At 35.2% G+C, this 19,748-nt stretch overlaps 1 protein-coding gene across 5 annotated transcripts in view; it reads left to right on the top strand.

Moving 5' to 3' along the window:
* Window positions 1-19,748, top strand: part of Pgant2 (polypeptide N-acetylgalactosaminyltransferase 2) — a 340,430-nt gene that overhangs the window by 48,963 nt on the left and 271,719 nt on the right. The gene's annotated exons all lie outside the window — the stretch shown is intronic.

Raw genomic sequence — 19,748 nt, 5'->3', positions numbered from 1 at the left:
AAAATAAAATAAAACAAAATAAAAGGAAATAAAATAAAACAAAAAAAAAATAAATAAATAAAATAAAATAAAATAAAACAAAATAAAAGGAAATAAAATAAAACAAAAGAAAATAAAATAAGATAAAATGAAATGAAATAAAATAAAACGAAAGAAATAAAATAATATAAAATATAATAAAATAAAATAAAATAATCCAATGAGTGGTTAAGTCACTCTGGTATGTGCGCTGAAACCGAGGGGTTCATGCTGGCCATCCAAGACCAGGTTATTGCAACATGGAACCACTGCAAATATGTAATGCGAGCTCCTATTGAAAATGATATCTGTAGACAATGCCAAAGACATCCCGAAACAATTCACCACATAACCGCTTCATGTATTACATTGGCGGCTACCGAATATTTAACAAGGCATAACCAGGTAGCAAAGATCGTACATCAAACACTAGCTCCGCTTTATGATCTAATTACAGCGGAATGCTCATACTACACATATACCCCAGAGGCAACGCTAGAAAACAGCGCCTTCAAAATGTATTAGGACCGGTCTATTCTAACAGATCGTACCATGCCACATAACCGACCTGATATAACGATCGTAAATAAGCAGGAGAATCAGGCTTGCGTAATAGAAATAGGTGTTCCAAATACACACAACCTACAGGAGTGCTATGCGGAGAAGCTCAGAAAATATCAAAGTCTGCCACACGAAATTAAGGAGATGTGGAAACTGCACAGAATCGACATAATACCCATAATAATACCATCAACTGCAGTTAACCCAAAATCACTAAAATGTAGCCTTGAGAAACTTCAACTCACCGAAAAGTGACGAGTGATACAGAAGGCTGTTATTTTATCGACAAGCTATATAGTTAGGAAATTCTTAAGCATACGCTAATCTACGATGATTTATACATATAAATTTGAAAACCTGATACATATGTAGTTATTTATAGAAAATCTTACCAACCACTGTATAACCAAACCAATGTAACTAGTTAATAGAATTCAATAGCACTAAGTATCTTGTTCTTTATAAACGATATTTAATGTGAACCCTCAAAGTAGAAAATTTTAAATAAAAAAGTAAAATAAAATAAAATGAAACAAAATAAAATAAAACAAAATAAAAGGAAATAAAATAAAACAAAATAAAATAAGATAAAACAAAATAAAATGAAATAAAATAAAATAAAATGAAGTAAAATTAAATTAAAATAAAAAAAAATAAATGAAATGAAATAAAATAGAGCAAAAAATAAAATCAAATAAAATAAAACGAAATGAAATAGAACAATAATAAAATACATTAAAAGGAAATAAAATAAAATAAAATGTAACAAAATAAAGAATGTTTTAATAAAATATTTATTAACTTATCCAACAGCTAATTGTTAGGAAAAGTTAGATAAGTAATAAAAGTGCATGCAGGTTTATTCCTAGTTCTGTAATAATGTGTAATGAAATTAAAATTCAAGTTCAAAATTTCCAATTCAAATTCAGAAATTTACAATTAATTTCAGAATTGTACAGTTCAGAAAATTATAATTCAAGTTCAGAAAATTACATTTCAAGTTCCTAAAATTACAATTCAAATTCAGAAAACTACGATTCAAGTTCGGAAAATTACAATTCAAGTTCAGAAAATTTTTAAGGATTTTTTTCCTTCATGCAATGGAAATAAAAGTATGATGGTAAATTTTAGCGCTAATAATTTGATACATGGATATGAAGGCCTATTATCTCTTAAGGAAGCATTGGACTTCTCAATTCACTTAAATCAATTTTGCTAACGAGAAGAACATAGGGAGGAAAAAACCCTTTCCTCTCTTCTCTCTCCTCCTGTCATAAGAGGTCAGTTACAAGGATATCCAGCTATATTCTTAGTGTTACAATCATTGATCTGAATTGAGTATGATAACAGCGATGACGAAGATATGACCACTTGCACAGTCAACGGAGCGTCCACAATCCCGCAAGCAACGTATAAGTACTGTGTGCACAGATCAAGTCTTCCTCCACCTGTCTCTCGTAAATTTTTGAACTTAAACTGGAAAAAGGTGTAGTTGAGAGGCAGTTCGCCCACGGCCAACCAGTCATTATTGCCACAATCCCTAGCTCGCCAATTTTGGCAGGCTCTTCTTACTCCCCTTATTATAATTTTTGCTTTCATTTTTTGCATTTGTTAAATTTGAGTTAGATATGTTCCTATACATTCTGCCGCTTAGTATGGCCTTCTCACACAACTTTCCTACTGATACATAGCTCGAAAATTTTTCCGCCTAAGGCTTTAAGGAATAACATTTGGAATCCATCAATCTCTCCTATAGAATACAGAAAAAATCTATAACAAATTTAACTGTCCGCAATTTTAGCTATACATAGGGGAACGCATTTATTCTAAACCGAAGACAAAACAAGTAAGGAAGGCTAAGTTCGGGCGTAACCGAACATTACATACTCAGTTGAGAGCTATGGGGACAAAATAAGGGAAAATCACCATGTAGGAAAATGAACCTAGGGTAACCCTAGAATGTGTTTGTATGACATGTGTATCAAATGAAAGGTGTTAATGAGTATTTTAAAAGGGAGTGAGCTTTAGTTCTATAGGTGGACCAGGGGTGACTCTAGAATGTGTTTGTACGATATGTGTGTCAAATTAAACGAATAAAGGGTTTTAAAAGGGAGTGGTGGTTGTTGTATATGTGAAGGCGTTTTCGAGATATCGAGCAAAATGTGGACCAGGGTGACCCAGAACATCATCGGTCGGGTACCGCTAATTTATTTATATATATAATACCACGAATAGTATTCCTGCCAAGATTCTAAGGGCTTTTGATTTCGCCCTACAGAAATTTTTCATATTCTTCTACTTAATATGGTAGCTGTCACACCCATTTTACAAAGTTTTTTTCTAAAGTTATATTTTTCGTCAATAAACCAATCCAATTACCATGTTTCATCCCTTTTTTCGTATTTGGTATAGAATTATGGCTTTTTTTTTAATTTTTCGTAATTTTCGATATCGAAAAAGTGGGCGTGGTCATAGTCGGATTTCGCCCATTTTTTATACCAATACAAAGTGAGTTCAAATAATTACGTCAACTGAGTTTAGTAAAGATATATCGATTTTTGCTCAGGTTATCGTGTTAACGGCCGAGCGGAAGGACAGACGGCCGACTGTGTATAAAAACTGGGCGTGGCTTCAACCGATTTCGCCTTTTTTCACAGAAAACAGTTATCGTCCTAGAATCTAAGCCCCTACCAAATTTCACAAGGATTGGTAAATTTTTGTTCGACTTATGGCATTAAAAGTATCCTAGACAACTAAATGAAAAAGGGCGGAGCCACGCCGTTATTAAATTTTCTTTTATTCCTTTATTTTTTTGCACCATATCATTACTGGAGTTGAATGTTGACATAAGTTACATATATTCTGTAAAGATATTAAATTTTTTGTTAAAATTTGACTTAAAAAAAATTTTTTTTTTAAAGTGGGCGTGGTCGTTCTCCGATTTTGCTAATTTTCATTAAGCATACATATAGAATTAGTAGTAACGTTCCTGCCAAATTTCATTATGATATCTTCAACGACTGCCAAATTACAGCTTGCAAAATTTTAAATTACGTTCTTTTAAAAGTGGGCGGTGCAACGCCCCTTGTCCAAAATTTTACTAATTTTCTATTCTGCGTCATAAGTTCAACTCATCTACCAAGTTTCGTCGCTTTAGCTGTCTTCTGTAATGAATTATCGCACTTTTTCGGTTTTTCGAAATTTTCGATATCGAAAAAGTGGGCGTGTTATAGGCCGATATTGTTCATTTTAAATAGCAATCAGAGATGAGTGCTCAGGAACCTACGTACTAAATTTTATCAAGATACCTCAAAATTTACTCAAGTTATCGTGTTAACGGACGGACGGACGGACGGACATGGCTCAATCAAATTTTTTTTCGATACTGATGATTTTGATATATGGAAGTCTATATCGCTACTTTATTTCTATTGCTTTAAAAGCAAAATTTCAAGTTTTGGATTTTTTAACTTTTCTTTATTCAGTTATTGGCTTGTTTGCTTTGGACTTGATAATCGAAAAGTTAAGCACAATCGTGAATGTGCTAGCTGTGATAAGAAGAAGAACTAAGTTTGATGATATACTTTTATATTTGTATGTATGTGTGTATGTAGACATACTCGTATGCGCTGAAAAGTTTAGCACATTAGCACACCTGTCATTTGATACGTTTACACTTAAAGTTCATTGTGCATACAAAAATGCGACAGCCGGTGAATAACTATATTAAGCAGGCATTTACATACGCACACATATCCACATACATACATATATATGTAGGAATATATTTCTGTACGTGTTTGGTGCTATTTTACACACTTACCTGCACACTTTTTTCTTGTTGCCAATTTTGTATTTTTAAAATTTATCAAAAATGTAACCATACTCTCAACAAATCCATGCACGTAAATATGTGTGTTTGTACTTATGTATGAATACATTACTTAAGCCATAACTACTGTTTGTTTTTAAACTAACTGTTAAGCTGCTACGTTGCTTTTGTTGTGTAACGGTTTTGAAATTTTTGATTTGCATTTTCCGCATTGGAATTTTAATCAGCACATTGAGGAGGAACTCAATTCAAATTTAGGTTGAACCATTACACCTAATGAATGAGCGATTGAAATAATTTATAAAAGAGTGTGAATATATCTACATTGGGGTGATCCTTAATAATCGAATAAACCATTTTTTCAAATCTAACCCTTCAAACTTTAAAACCAATGCCAAAAATATCGCATCCCAATTTCGATAATGATTGGAGACGATAAGAAGTTGTCAAAGTTAAGTTTTATCTTTAGGAACCCAACAAACTTAGATTGCAGTTTTAGTTTTGAGGCACTCGTATATCATTTTAAGGCTTGAATTTGGAAAATCGGCTCAGTGGATCGACATTTTTGCTATAAGCAAGCAGGGGTCTTTAATTAATCCTTTATATCGTGAAGATAAAATCTAACCACTGTGCGACACCTCATAAGATGTTCCGATAAGGATCAGAATTTATGTATCATATCAACTGCCACAATAGCTGTATATACATAGATATGCACCTAAAATTTCTAGGTCCTGCTAAGTGTGTAACTTTTTCTGTAGGAAATTTTAGCGCAGAAAAATAGCACTGCTAAATTTCAGTGTGCATTATTCTCGAATGCAACTGAAATGTGTCTCTTCATTTTATTTCACTATTCTCCACTTCTATGACCGAAAAGGGTGTGTGTCCACATTCGTTGAACCGATTAAGCTATAGGGGTGCGTGTCTCCGCTATTCAGTGGAACCCGTTTTTAGCGAGTAGTTTACCACTGCTGCGAGTCTTCAAAATTGCCGATGGCTCTTCTTAACATTATCTAAGTGATGATAAGCATTTTTTTTACCCGCAAGTGAAGATGTACATATCTGGGGTATTCCATCCCATTTCGACCAATTTTGAACCCGACCCCTTTCGAATTGGCTGAAAGTTTTTCTTCTTTTTCTAGCTTACGAAAGGCGTTTTTCAGAAGTTTTTCAAATTTTTTCATCCAACTTAAAAAATATGAGAAAAAAAGGGCGAAATACGAAAAGTCTCGAAAAACTGAAAAATTACAAAAAAAAACTTTAAAAATTTTTTTGAATTTTTTCCGAAATGTACATTTAAAAACATATTTTTTTTTTTAAAAAAAAGATCCCAAACGGTCAATTTTTGAAAAAGTATAGCATTTTGAAAACAAAAACGGTGTTTTTTTTTAAACTCATTACTTTTTTTGAGTTGGATGAAAAAATTTGAAAAACTTCTGAAAAACGTCTTTCGAAGCTAGAAAAAGAAGAAAAAGAATTAGTATTATTGATTTTGAGTATTGATAACATAAGTTTTAATATCAACTTTTTTAGCCTTCATATAGCAGTATTACATTTGACCTCTGTGCGCACCCTTTAACCGTCTTCAGTCGAGACCTAAATATATTAATGATGCGTCTGAATATCGTATTGTAACGAATTTACTGAAAATCCTCTTATTTGTAACCTTCTGCTAAGTTCGAATCACTAAACTGTTAATAAACAACTCCAATCTTCAATAATGCAAAAATGGCCTTTATTAAAGTACTTCACAATAACACTTATACTTCGCTTACTGATAGCTTACTTAACTCAACTGATTGATAGCTTAAATGAAACTAACTCTCGCGCCTCTACTGCCGCGGCCTTTTATACTTTTTGATTTCTCGTTGCATACTTCTAGGCTTTTCCATTCCAGAACTTACTAGTTAGTTATCAGCTACAAAATCACCAGCCACAACTACGTTTATAGCTTCTCATATGCGCGTGAGTAATACTTGCACAAATTATTGCCCTTTCTTGTTAGCACCTCAGATAAGATATATGCATGTGTTGGTGCGTTGCTTCTCCTCTGCGTGTACGTACATATGTGTAGATATAATTATTGATTCGTTTATGTAGATACATAATTATAGATTTATGGATGTGCATGATATCACTATTTAGCATCGGTTTAGAGATGACAGTACCCTTTATTGCTAATATTCGTAACAGTATTATCATTTGAGATGAGACTGGAAAAATATGTTACTTTGACTTATAAGGACCACCCTAGTGTATTTACATATGTATGCTGTAGCTTTGTGTGTACACAAAATGTTGCGGTTGAGTAATTAGGGTAACGATAGTGCTTAAGTGTACCAAATTGCTTTTGTGCTCTAAAATGCTTACCATTACATTATTTGTATTAGTTGGCATCAAAGTGATTCAACAGCTGATGTTTTTATAGTTATTTATTTACTATATAGCGCAATATGGGTATTCACTATGTGACATATGAGTATAAGAAAGCATATTAAATAGTTGAATTGCTTTCGAAAAAAGCCTCCATTTAAAGTAAATCATACTCCTCAATTTTCCACAATAACTTTAACGACTCTCCCTGGCAAAGAGCTACATTACTTTAGCTTCAACCAACATACGAAACAACTTTGTAGAATAAAATGGAAAGTTAACATGGCAAGCTTCGAAATGTTGTACCATTTCACACCATAAGCCCCTACTAAGCTAAAACATTTCAGAGCTTACCGTGATAACTTTCGATGTAATACCACGAAATTTATTCGTTTGCTGGTGAGAGCCTAACAGGGCAAAATTTTTGTAGTTCTGAGACAAAGGGAGCTATTGGAGGCATTGTGGTACACCTTCTGAAAAAATGCTGTAACTTACTCAGTACGCAAGTAAACAACAACGAAAACACTTATATATAGAGTAGGATAGTTACATTTTGCAGCTCTCGTCCGTCTTCATACCACCCATTTTCGTATTTTTGACACCATTTAAATAAAGATGTCACTAAAATACTTATTTTATGCGATCACCACTCTGTTCAGTATAGCTGGCTAAAATACGACTTTTTAATTTATTTAATATGATTTTCCATTGTGAATTATTTGTCGCAGCGATTTTTATTCGTGACAGTGATTTAAGAGTGAAAGCAATGTTATGTGATAAAAATGGGAATACATAAGAGTTATTAATAATCGCCATCACAATTCTCGTTACAGCAGAACGATTTTCTGTGACAGTTGAAATCAATGAACCTGTGAATTTACAGGACACTGACACTGTCGTTCTTGATCAGAGTGATTGCGAACGTGACAAAGTTGTTATCACAGTCAGTAAGTCACGATGATTTATTGAAAGCTGTCGCTCTAATTTGTTGTGGTATTTGAGTCACTAGGACAAAATCACATGTATGTGTTCCTAGTTACTCTATCATCTTCATAAGGGCAACATATAGAACAAATCAAAAGACATGCCATTGCGGTTCTTACAGCTATTTTTAACTGCTCTCTGCACAATGCGCAAATCGGGAGAAAGTATCTAGGGGTTTTTGATGGCCTTATAGTTGAGATGCTATCGGGGTCAATAAAATATCGAATGTAAGATCAAACCGTACACAAAACATCTTGGAAGCTTTGAATAAGGGGCGATGTTTCATAGGACATGGCTTAAAATTTTTCTTGAGATAATAAGAGACTAGCATTATAAAACTAGATTGATCGGAGAGGTGATTTGTTTTCTTACCTTACCAATGTCATTACCTGATATCAGTAACTTAGGAAGTTCGTAATCAGTGGTTCATCACTCTAGGCATAGATACCTGAATTCGAGGGACACTGACGACTGTCGCCTATTTAAATGGTTCCTGATTCACCGTGTCGTAGCCGGGAACCTCCAGTATAAACTGTATAGTAGAAGGATTTTGATACGTTAAACAGGGTTGCTCTGATTGATGTAGTGATCTTTAGTCTATACCACCGATGTTAAACAAAGTTTGATTGGTTTTACGTGAATACTTCAACCTAAATTTGTGGTGATCTGTGGAATAACTATGGATAATTTGGTAAAGTTGATAAGCTAGAGTGGCCGTTAAACTCGAAAAATTAGCTCCTGTGTAACTCTAATTATGTCGTTAGCAAGGCTGGCGGAAGGCATGAATAGGACGTTATCAATAACAATCACATCACGTCGAAGAGCGCTATCAGGGTGACAGATCTTGGCCGTATGTAAGTCTGATTCAGCTCTATGGTCAAACAGCATGCATTTGTGACTGTTATCACAACGAAAACCGTAACTGCAACCATTAACGTAAGCATAACTATAAGTATGACCAAAGTAGTAACTGTAAAAATAAGCATAACTATAACCGTAGGCCGTAATTACTACCGTAACTATGACCATAAATATTACCACAGGCGTAAGTTAAAATGTCACCGTAACCATTATTGTAACTCTAACTATAATCGTGACCGTAAACGTTATTGTAACTGTAACTATAACCAAACCACATCTTCAAGCTTAGTTCGTAACTTTTACTGTGCCCATAACCATAACCACACCATAACAAAAAGCATAACCATAGCCATAGCCATAACCATACCATAATCGTAGCCGTAACCATAACCATTAACATGGCCATAACTATAACAAAAAACGGTACCAAGATCGTATCAAAACCATAACTGTAACCATTACCGGAACCATAACCATGACCATTACCGTAACTATAAAATATCCATAACCGTAATGAATAACACCGAGTTCACTGCATATTTTTAGTGTGACAAAAGCGAGTAAGATTAACTTGGTCCAGATCACCCGATAAACAAAGGGTTAATAAAGTTTAATTTCAAATTTACTCCATCATTGATTATGCAATTGCTACACACAACCCATTTTCCAATCATAAAACCTAATCTAGGTTACATCAATTGCCCGCAAACAATTTTACAATTCACTCATTGTCTAGATGCTATCATAAATCAAAAATCAGCAAATTCAAAACAAAACATTTGGTAATAAATAACAAAACAACATTTTGGAAAAATCATTTCTAAAATAATAAAAAGGTACAGACAAAAAACAAATACTTGTAGTAGGGACAGAAAGAAGAAAAACGTGCACAATAAAACAAATAAAGACTGTAACGTTACAATTGAAGGACGACAAATCGCTCATAATCACATCATAATCATCATCATCAACAGCAGCAATGGATGGCAAAACAACAACAAAATGCAACAAATCAACAAAGATATGCGGGCGCTTTAAACACACACAAAACTTTGACTAAATCGCTGATAGGAGCGTGCTAAATAAACAAAAGCGCTGCTGAAATAACGGCGATTATGCAGCAAATTGAACTCCGCTCTTTCACAACTGCCGCAGCGAAAAACATAAAGCAACGGCGATTATTATTGGCCATAAATATCGACAGATGCAAACGACAGTAACAAATTTGTTTGTTTGCTAGCAAAAGGCAAACGTATTTACCTTCCTTCATTTGTATGTATGTATGAATGTGTGTTGGTGTGCGTATATCGAAAATTATGTGTTTATTTTTTCTTCAATAAAATACATCTTGATATTCATTTTTGGAGCAAATGTTGCTAAACTTGAAAGTAAACCACAAATGTTGTGCTGTTGTTGTTGTTTGCTTATATTTTCTGCTCTTTGTCTTTGCCGCGTTTATAACTTCACGTGCACACAGTCGATTGCTTTGTTGTTGTTTTTTCGCTAGATTTGATATCATTTGTGATGCTGCACTCCCATGCCGCCGAACGGAGACTTTGAGTTTGTTAAATGCCACCAAAAGCTTCCCGATTGAACTGGCATTCATTTAAATTTTTTTTGCGTGAATCTTTTTTTTTTTTTTTGGTTCACAATCTCTTTTTCGTTGACTGAATATTCGAGGAAATTTACGAGTGCCTACGTAAGGCTATTTCAATACAAGGTGCTGCAAGAATTATAAGACTTAGCGCCGTTTCTAGTTAAGAGTGAATTTAGCTGGGGTATATCTATTCTTCAGAAAACTTCATATGACATTTTCCCTTTCACCAATAGGCCGCCAACACCCAGTTGAATCGATAATTGTGCATATTTCGTAAAAAAAATTGGGGAAATCTATTGTGAGTATAAGTAAACCAATAAAACAGCTGACTATTGTTTACATTTTTGCCTTGTACTTAGCTGAAAGTCTATGGTTCAGTTAGCTTGGCACACTTGCAGAACGGTAATTTATCTTTTTAACACAGACCAACTCATGGGTTCGCGAATTAAGTGTAATCCTATTGTGAATCATGTGAATCATGTGAAAAATAAATATAGTGCGCGAAGCAAAACAAGAACGTCAAATCCTCATGAGATTCTTAACTCTATAACAATGACAAAGTTTCAAATTAACACTGAGTAGCAAAGTTCTGCAAGTGGGCCTTAATATTTTAGCTTCGTTAGCCTCCACCAACTATATTTCATTTTGAGATAAAGTCCTAATAAACTGATTTAGAAGCAATTTGTCATAAGGCTTATCGAATACAATAATGCCGTTTCTCCGCTTGTACATATGTATATATTTTTTGTTGTTGTTATTATTTCTAGACTTTGAGCTTTGGCTGTAAGTAGTTTGCTATATTAGAGTTTATCGTTATGGTCTACCTTAACGAAAGGTACCTTGAAGGCCGCCATGGTGTAGTGGCAACGTGCCCCGCCTACCACACCGAAGGTCCTGGGTACAACTCCCGGGCAAAAGAACATCAAAAATTTAGGAAAACGGGTTTCTAATCGTAGGCGCCCCTCGAAAGTGATATTTCAAGCACTCCGAGTGTATTTCTGCCATAAAACGCTCTCAGTGAAAATTAATCTACCTTGCGGATGCCGTTCGGAGTAGGCCCTTGCCGCCAATTTGTACGGAAACATAAAACGAGTATGATGAAAATTGGAAGAGAAGCTCGGCCTAAATCTCCTCGGAGGTAAGTTGCGCTAAGTAGCTAGAACGACTACAATCCAAGTCAACTGAATCGTGTTTTAAAAGACGTCTATATCTAGAGCCTAAAACCAACCAGAGTTTTTGATAAAAACAAAAGTATTTGGAATCCTTATTTTCGACGATCTCTCCAGATTTCCAAATAAAAGGCTTCGCCATCTACTCAGAAGACTCTGGAAAGTCCTTGTTTCATTTTAGTCTGTCCAAGTGGCTTTTGGTATTGCGCAAACTGTTGTAGCATTCCACTTTTGCTCTGCTTTGTGCACTTGAAAATTTCGAATTTTCCCCTTGGCCACCCTCTTTGAGGCTAGTTGATTCCGCATATCTTTTCGCTGGGCCACTATATTCAGGCTCATCCTATTATATTTTAGAGTATCGGCTAACATAGCTAGAGTTCCATTGCACGTAACTTTGAGACATCTATGCCTGCTGTTGCTGCCTAGCTTTGGAAAATATAGCTGCTTGAATGTGTCTGCCCTCAAAGATTTAGAGAGCTGCCAAATCATGAGGACTTCTGCTGAAACAAAGTACAAACTAACTGCAGTTTAAATGACTTATGTATATATTTCTGGGGCATTTGAATATACACATTCCCCCAGACTTGAGTCCATCACGGAGGCGTCGGTGCAGATTTGTATGCAGTAACAACTGCGATCTTGGACCTCTTCCAATCAGTCATCTTAGGATTTACCTTATCTGCAAAATTTTCTATGATCAAAATTTTTAATATAATGCGGTTCTTATATTTTTTTTTTTCAAATTTCTGGCCATCGCTCTTTGTCGAACCTAGCCTACCAGACCAAAAACGCTCCGATTCAGGGCAGTTTGAATGGCCTAATGTAATTTTTCTTTCACGTTGCATCTCTCTTACATGTGGATAGTAGCTAGAGGTATTTGGTATTACCACTTATCGTCTCTGTAAATTATTTGTTTTAATTTAGCCGTCAGTCTTTAGATCAAAAATCCGCCAATTAATTTTTAGCAAGTCTCTAAAAATTTAAAGATGATTTCCGCTTGTCATATGTAATACCTTACCAGCCAGTAATAGAAACCAAGTATAATATTGAACGTCGAAGCCAACTGTTGAAGACATGATCCAATTTTCGGACTATGTCCCTCCCGCTCCGTCTGGCAATACCCGGCCAGCGCGGCCAAGCGTAAGTGCAGTTCAGCTGCGATTGCCGACCATGACTGCGCTGAAAACCAGTTTTCACTTTAGTTAAAACTGCTCTCACTCATCGTCCGAGCTGTTTCGCCGTGTTTTCAAAAGTTATCGCCCGCCCTCCGTCGCGCAAATTTTATATTATTAATTACCCTTTTTACTTCCTTTATATTAGGTCGGTTGAATGTTTGTCCGCTTTTCAAACAAATCTTGCAATCGATTTTTAAGCAAATTCTCATTGAGCTAGAAACGTGAAACTTTACACATAGTTTAGAACACCGTGACAATGCATCAAAAGGAAAAAAAAGTTCATTAGGTGGCGCAAGGATCGAAATAATTATATAAGAATTTGAAAATTTTCAAACCAGCTTTTTAGTAACTTCTCCATGAGCTAGAGACTTGAAATTTCAAACTTAATTCAGATGTCGATGACAGCCGATGACACGATACCAAAATATTCGATAGGGGGCGCACGGGATGAGATATATAGAAAAATCGTACGAAACGGAGGGAATTTTGGTATTGATTTTTATTTAAGTTCTCATTGAGCTACAAGCGCAAAACTTAACAGATAGGTTAAGACACCGAGAAAATGTAAGAGAAGTAGAAAAAAAATCAGTTAGGCGGAGAACGGATCGAAATAATTAGATAAGAATTTGGAAATGTGGTGTTTTCAGATCGATTTTAAAGTAACTTCTCATTGAGCTACAAACATGAAGCCTCAGAGACAGATTAAGACACCGTGCCAAAGGAACAAAAGGAGAAAAAATTTCATTAGGTGGCGCACGGATCAAGAAATTAGATAATAATTTGGAAATTTAAAACCGGGTTTTAAAGAACTTCTCGATGAGCTAGAGGCTATAAATTTAGAGCTTAATTCAGAGGTCGATGACAGCCGATAACACTATACAAAAAGTTTCCCTAGGGGGCGCACGGACTGAGATATTTAGAAAAATCAAACGGAAAGGAGGGAATTTTGGGATTGATTTTTATGTAAGTTCTCATTGATCTACAAGCGTAAAACTTAACAGATAGGTTAAGACACCGAGAAAATGTAAGAAAAGGAGAAAATAAAAATAAAATAAAAAATTTTAAGCACTTCCTTTATATAAATGGGCAAAAATCAGCGAAAGATATCTCCTTATAACAAGACATATTCTTGCTAAATTTTGATTTTTAAATTTTGACATCGAAATTGCAAAAATATTTATGAGAAGGAAAAATATAAAGATGGAGCGCAATTGATTGATTAATAATATCTCTTTTCCTACCAAATTTCCAATTCAAGTAATGTGCGCTCCACTTTTATATTTTTATTTCTCATAAATAGTTTTGCAATTTCTATGTCAAAATTTAAAAATCAAAGTTTAGCAATAATATGTCTTTATATAAGGAGATATTTTTCGCTGATTTTTGTCCATTTATATAAAGGAAGTGCTTTAAAATTATTTATTTTATTTTTATTTATACCATCACAAGAGTAAAATAAAATAATAATAGTTTTCAAAATTAAAGGTTAACTCTTCCCTCTTTTTATTTAATGACAGTTCAAAGTTAGACACCAACACATAATGAAACCGAAACAAAATATCAGTTCGGCGCAAATGAAACCAAAACCGAATCGAACGAAAGCAATTTAATTTGAAATCGGGCCTGGACCTGTTGGGTATCTGCACCGAAACTGGAACTATATATTATTTGGAACAATTGGATTTGGAACAGGTACGCAACTGAATCCAAACTGGAACTAAAAACGGGTTTGAAGTTCGTAGTGAAAACTGCAAAATACCTAAACCAAACATAATTGAAGAACGAAGCGAAAAACGAAACTGGAGCTAAAATTTAAACTGGGACCGAAACGTACCTTTACTCAAATATAACTTCGAATAACGGAAAAACTGTAACGAAACCAAAGCCAAATATAATTTAAAATCACGCAACCAAAAGCTTAAACGAAACTGATATGAAATCCGATACTGAAACTAAATTCAAATTTGAAGCTAGAAATCGAAACCGGAACGTAACTGAATTTAAATATAATATAGAAAAATTTAACTAGAGTCAAACCTAAAACCTCTTCTAAATGAAACCCTAAACTGAAGGCAAATTTCAGGATCGAAGAAAGACCTCTAGACAGTTTTTATATCGGAACAAAAAAGAGGAACTTAAACTAAACAAAGACCGAACGTGAAACCGTCTCGACACCGTAGCAGTAAAAAGAGCAAAATTAAATTTTGGGGAAACTGGAACGGAACCGATACCGGAATGAACGGAAACAAAAACCTGGAAAGTTGTATTGATTCAGTTTCATTTTTTTATGTTTACTATAATTATATTGGAAAGGGCTTTAGTTAAAATTATAATTTTTAGGCTTAAAATTTTACTCGCGGCTACATATCAAATTTGTTTAACGTTATCAAACCTTTCGCGCCACCGTTTATTTATTTGTTTAATTGAATATAAGTTTGATATATCATAGCAACCACCAAACTGTGCGGATATATCTAGTAAGAGTAGTAGTTGTTGTTGTTGATCAACTAGTTCCGTGCGTCCACTATGGAGGCAGCCTTTCACTTTCAAATTGCCAAAAAGAAAGAAACTTGTTAAAAAAAAAATAAAAGAAGATTTTTTCACTTTGAATTTGTGTGTGTAGTGGTTTTTGAAATACTCGTGATATTCAATGACCGAAAATGTACACTACGAATAACAACAACAACAAAAGTAAGTAGCAGAGCCCAACCAAGCGGCACACCGAACAAACAACCAACCAACTAGACAATCTAACTTTGGCCGTCAGCAATAAATCTTTTTCCAAATAGTTTTTTGTTTCTAATTTTATTTTATGCTACTTGAATTTTAAGCTTCGGATTGTTTTAATTTTTTTTTTTTTTTTTACTTTTATTATTATTTTTTACATTCTTCTTCTTTAACATTTATCTTGTAACCAAAATATTTAAATTAAAATACATTCGCTTCGTTGGCTCACATCTTCAGTGCAACAACGGCAGGAAGAGTAGCAGCTTTTAATAGCAACAACAACAACAACAACCTCCACATCTTTAATTGGCCGGCAATGTACAGCTTATACATTTTTGGTGGCAGGTTTTTTTTTAGATTTTTTTTTGCTTGCCAAAAACACATACATATATATGCACATATAAATTCACGCTCACAACAATCTTTGTCTAGTGAGAAATGAGAGAAAACAGGTTAATTTATTTGTACGATTTTATTATTTCACATTTTTTAGTTTTTAATTGCGGACATTTGAACTCCTCTTCCATTATCCAAATAATTTATGGTGTGACATTCGTTTATATTACGGCGCTGAGGGCTATAAAATGATAAAAATTATAGGAGGTATGAACTGCAAAATTTATTTTGTATTTCAACACGCATACTCATTAAAGAATAAATCTTAATAAAGTGGAAAGATTATGTTGCACCTTCCATTATCGTTCGAGTCGCTGAACAGTCGAAAAACTAACTAAAATATTCAGTATAGCTATTGTTACGAATATTAGCAAAACTAAGGAGTGCTGCCATATCCAGGCCGATGCTAAGCAGTGACGTGAATTCGCATCAATAATTCAATCATTATGTATCTACATAAACGAATCAATAATTGCGTCTACACATATGTACACATTCCGACGAGCAACATTTACATACAAGGCAGCGAGAGATGAGATGTCACACACAGATGAATTTACTTATACGCTTATGTGTGTGCGGGAGACTGTAAACTACAAACTCACATATGTACATCTGAGAAGCGCTAAAAAGTAGATAATTGTAAACAAGTAGAAACTATATGAGAACTATACACACACGAATATAGTTGGTAAGTTCTGGAAATGGAAGAGCCTAGAAGTATGCAGCGTAAACTATAAAAGCGGGGCAGGCGAGTAAGAAGTTTCAGTTTGATTTGAGTTGTCAAGCAGTTGCGATTAAGACGATATCTAGCGAGCAATAGCAGTATTATTTTGAATAGTAGAGTTTCATTGAGTTATCAATCAGTGTGGTTATTAAGCAAGCTATTCGTTGCACAGTTTGAGTGTATTGTGAAGTACTTTAATAAAGGCCATTTTGCATTATTACAAATTGGAGTTATTTATTCAACAGTTTAGTGATTCGAACTTAGCAGAAGATTGCAAATAAGAGGATTTGCAAGCAAATTCGTTACACTATTTACAACACTACTATGGTAGTAGTACTTCATAATTAAACTACTCGCATAGTTCACTTACAACTTTTTGAAATCGAAATGAGTGACTATTCCTTAGCTTGCTGCTCTTATACTCTAAGATGTCTCGTTCGTCTATTTCTCCCAGAGTCTGGACTTTTCACAAAAATCCTTCACCAAACGTAGCTTATTTATTACTCTTTTATGTATCTAATGTTGGATTCAGCTATTTACATACATGTATATCTGAGGTTTATGTAATGTCATATGCACTCTTTACTGTTGTTTACATCTCTGCTACACATATTCACTGTTGCCTTCTATGTATATCTATGTACATATATGGCTGGGTAATATGCGCTTTACATGCCAACCTAATAAAAGGGCACCGCGTTTTTTTAGCGCACGCAGACCACCGGCGTTTTTTGCCCCAACCCAAATAAGCATGCGTTGCGACAATGTAAAGAATGTGTGCAAACGTCATATCGAAATGTCACGCAGAACAAAAATTGGAAATCGAGTTAGGTTTTCACGCAGCAAATTCAATTTGGGTTGCTCTCATACAAGTTGTATGTGCATAAGACATTTTTGACAGAAAATGACTTGCGTGCGTTTATATTAGGTTGGCATGTCACACCTCTGCATTTCATGTTCTCTAAAGAGAACTATTGCCTTCCATGTATATGTGTGTGTGACAGTTTATTATTTCAATTGCCTTTCTTGCTGTTGCTGTTGTTCAGCATTTACTGCTAGCGGCATAGTGACGTATAGACACTGCTAATATTCGCCACAATAGGTAAAACATACGTATTATACCCTTTCATAAACAATCTCTTTACACATGACAAAGCTCGAAATTTTCGTTGGAATCATTAGTTATCGCTTAGTCTCATAGGCAATTCGCAAGAACAGAAAACAATTCCGAGCAACTTTGCAGATCAATCCCACCTGAGTAGAAGTTTCCCCTTGGTCTGCTGCTAAATCCGCGTATTAAAAGGAATACCGTTTTGGTCCGCAACTTTTTTATGCATAACTGAAAGGCATCATAAATTCTCCGAAAAATATTTCTTCTCGAACTTACAAGCGCATTTCCTACTTTCGCGGTATCACCCATCACTCCAAACCATAAATCAGGATCGGAATGTTGCGCGACTTGCAGAGCGTGATTTTTAATTTTACTTTTCAATTGCCAACTCAGACCAAAGTAGCACTTTTTGGCAAGATATTGTTTTCGCTAGTTCCTAGATAAGCACATTCGCTTACAGTCGTCAAGTTATAAACGTCAGCCGTGACGTGGCTGCCAAGTCAAAAATGTGCCGGACTGCAGCAAGTATTTCGTCTTAACATCATTTACAGCAATACTCACTTTTTTGTTTCTTTATCCAATCCAGAGAAGGCAGAGCCGGTGGTATGCTTGTTGAGGCCATCGGTATCATTATTATCAGCATATGCCGGCAATTGCAAGCTCTTACTATAGGTTGTCCCATCAGGATTTAAATATGCTGCTAGAATTTTCTTATCAGCATTAGGATAAAAAACATCGTACAAAAGTCAATCAGCCTCAACCCTTTGATAAATGTTACATAGTGGTGGCGAAATTTTCTGACTGTAAGACCAAAGACCACTTCCTCACCAACCCTGACATCAAAGTCGCCATATGTGACTTATATCATGGTAGTGAAAGTCGTCGTACGTCTTTTCTAGGTTATCGTAGAAGGAGTCGTTATCCTTGTCGTCCGTGCATATGCACGGTATGTTGAAAAACCTCCCCTTGATGTGGATCTCGACGATGCGCTCTTCAAGGCTATGAGCGACAGCATTTGGCGGCGAAGTCTCCTTTCCACCACAAAACTAACACCTTCGCTCCTAGTTGCGTTTTCATATAGCTGCTGCAGTAAACTCCGCAAGGTTCTACCGTCCTTCTACATTAACCCATCAATCGTGCTTCTTATTCTTGTAGTAGTGCTTGGCCCCATCTGGTAGGTGTCGTCAATCAAAAGTTATCATCGATATCCTCTAACGGAAGTTCATGGAAACTACTATCAACTTTAATATAGTTGAACCAAAGAAGCATTGGTGGTAGAGGCGTTGGTTCCAAATTGCAATTGAAAATATGATTGGTGTCATGACAGAATATTGGGGTTGATTAAAGATAAGTACTAAAGTATCCCGATCTAAGTTATGCAAGAGTTTTGGATCCATAAAGCGAGGTTCACCCGTCATTTATCGGCTTGCGAATTTGCCGACCCTTTCCGTATGAAACTGACAGCTTGTCAATTCTTATTTGTCCGTAACAGCTTGTGTACCGTATCTCATCTAAATGCTTGTGGAGATGTTCTCTTATATCCCTGTTCTCTTACATCCCCAGTTTGCTGTTAAGATGCCCTGATTTTCGAGTAACTTGAAGAAACTGTTTGTCTAGCACTTCGTTTCTCAGCTTTTTAGGGAGTTTTTCCACCTCCTTGTGTAGATGATGTTCTATCGTCATAAAAACAGACTACTAGGCAGTTCTGAGCGCGATGTTTTGATAGCTTGCAGCTTTCTCCAATATTTTTCCTTTAACTTCGGGACCAGCGAGTGACTTAAGGATTTGGTTACGGCTCTGAACTTCAAGTGCAACTACGGCTGCCTGCTCGTCAAAATGCAGGTCATCATTGAACATTACGGCCAATAGGTTTGAGTGGCTGACAGTCGATAGCATACTGCCATCGATGGGGGGTGTTCTATATTGCCAAAATTCCTTCCAATCGTAAATGAGGTTGCCAAAAACTTGGTCGGTGACAGTGCCAAGTTATGCGTGAATTTCTTTCTGTATGATGATGATGCCGATATTTCCCTGTTTCTCCCAATATAGCCTGGATATGCTGGAATCCTATAATATGTACTTATCTACCATTTGAACCAGAAACAGAAATACGAATTAATAACAGACAAGACCAGTATAATAAATTATAGCCAGATGCATTGAATCTATAGTGCAGAAATTACAACAATGAAGTGCACATTGTAGAAGAATACGCAC

Source organism: Eurosta solidaginis, chromosome 2 (genome assembly GCF_040869045.1).
Source record: "Eurosta solidaginis isolate ZX-2024a chromosome 2, ASM4086904v1, whole genome shotgun sequence".
In the NCBI taxonomy this organism is placed as follows: Eukaryota; Metazoa; Arthropoda; class Insecta; order Diptera; family Tephritidae; genus Eurosta; species Eurosta solidaginis.
The sequence above is the reverse complement of the archived record's forward strand: the minus strand, read 5'-3'. Positions and strand labels throughout refer to the sequence as shown.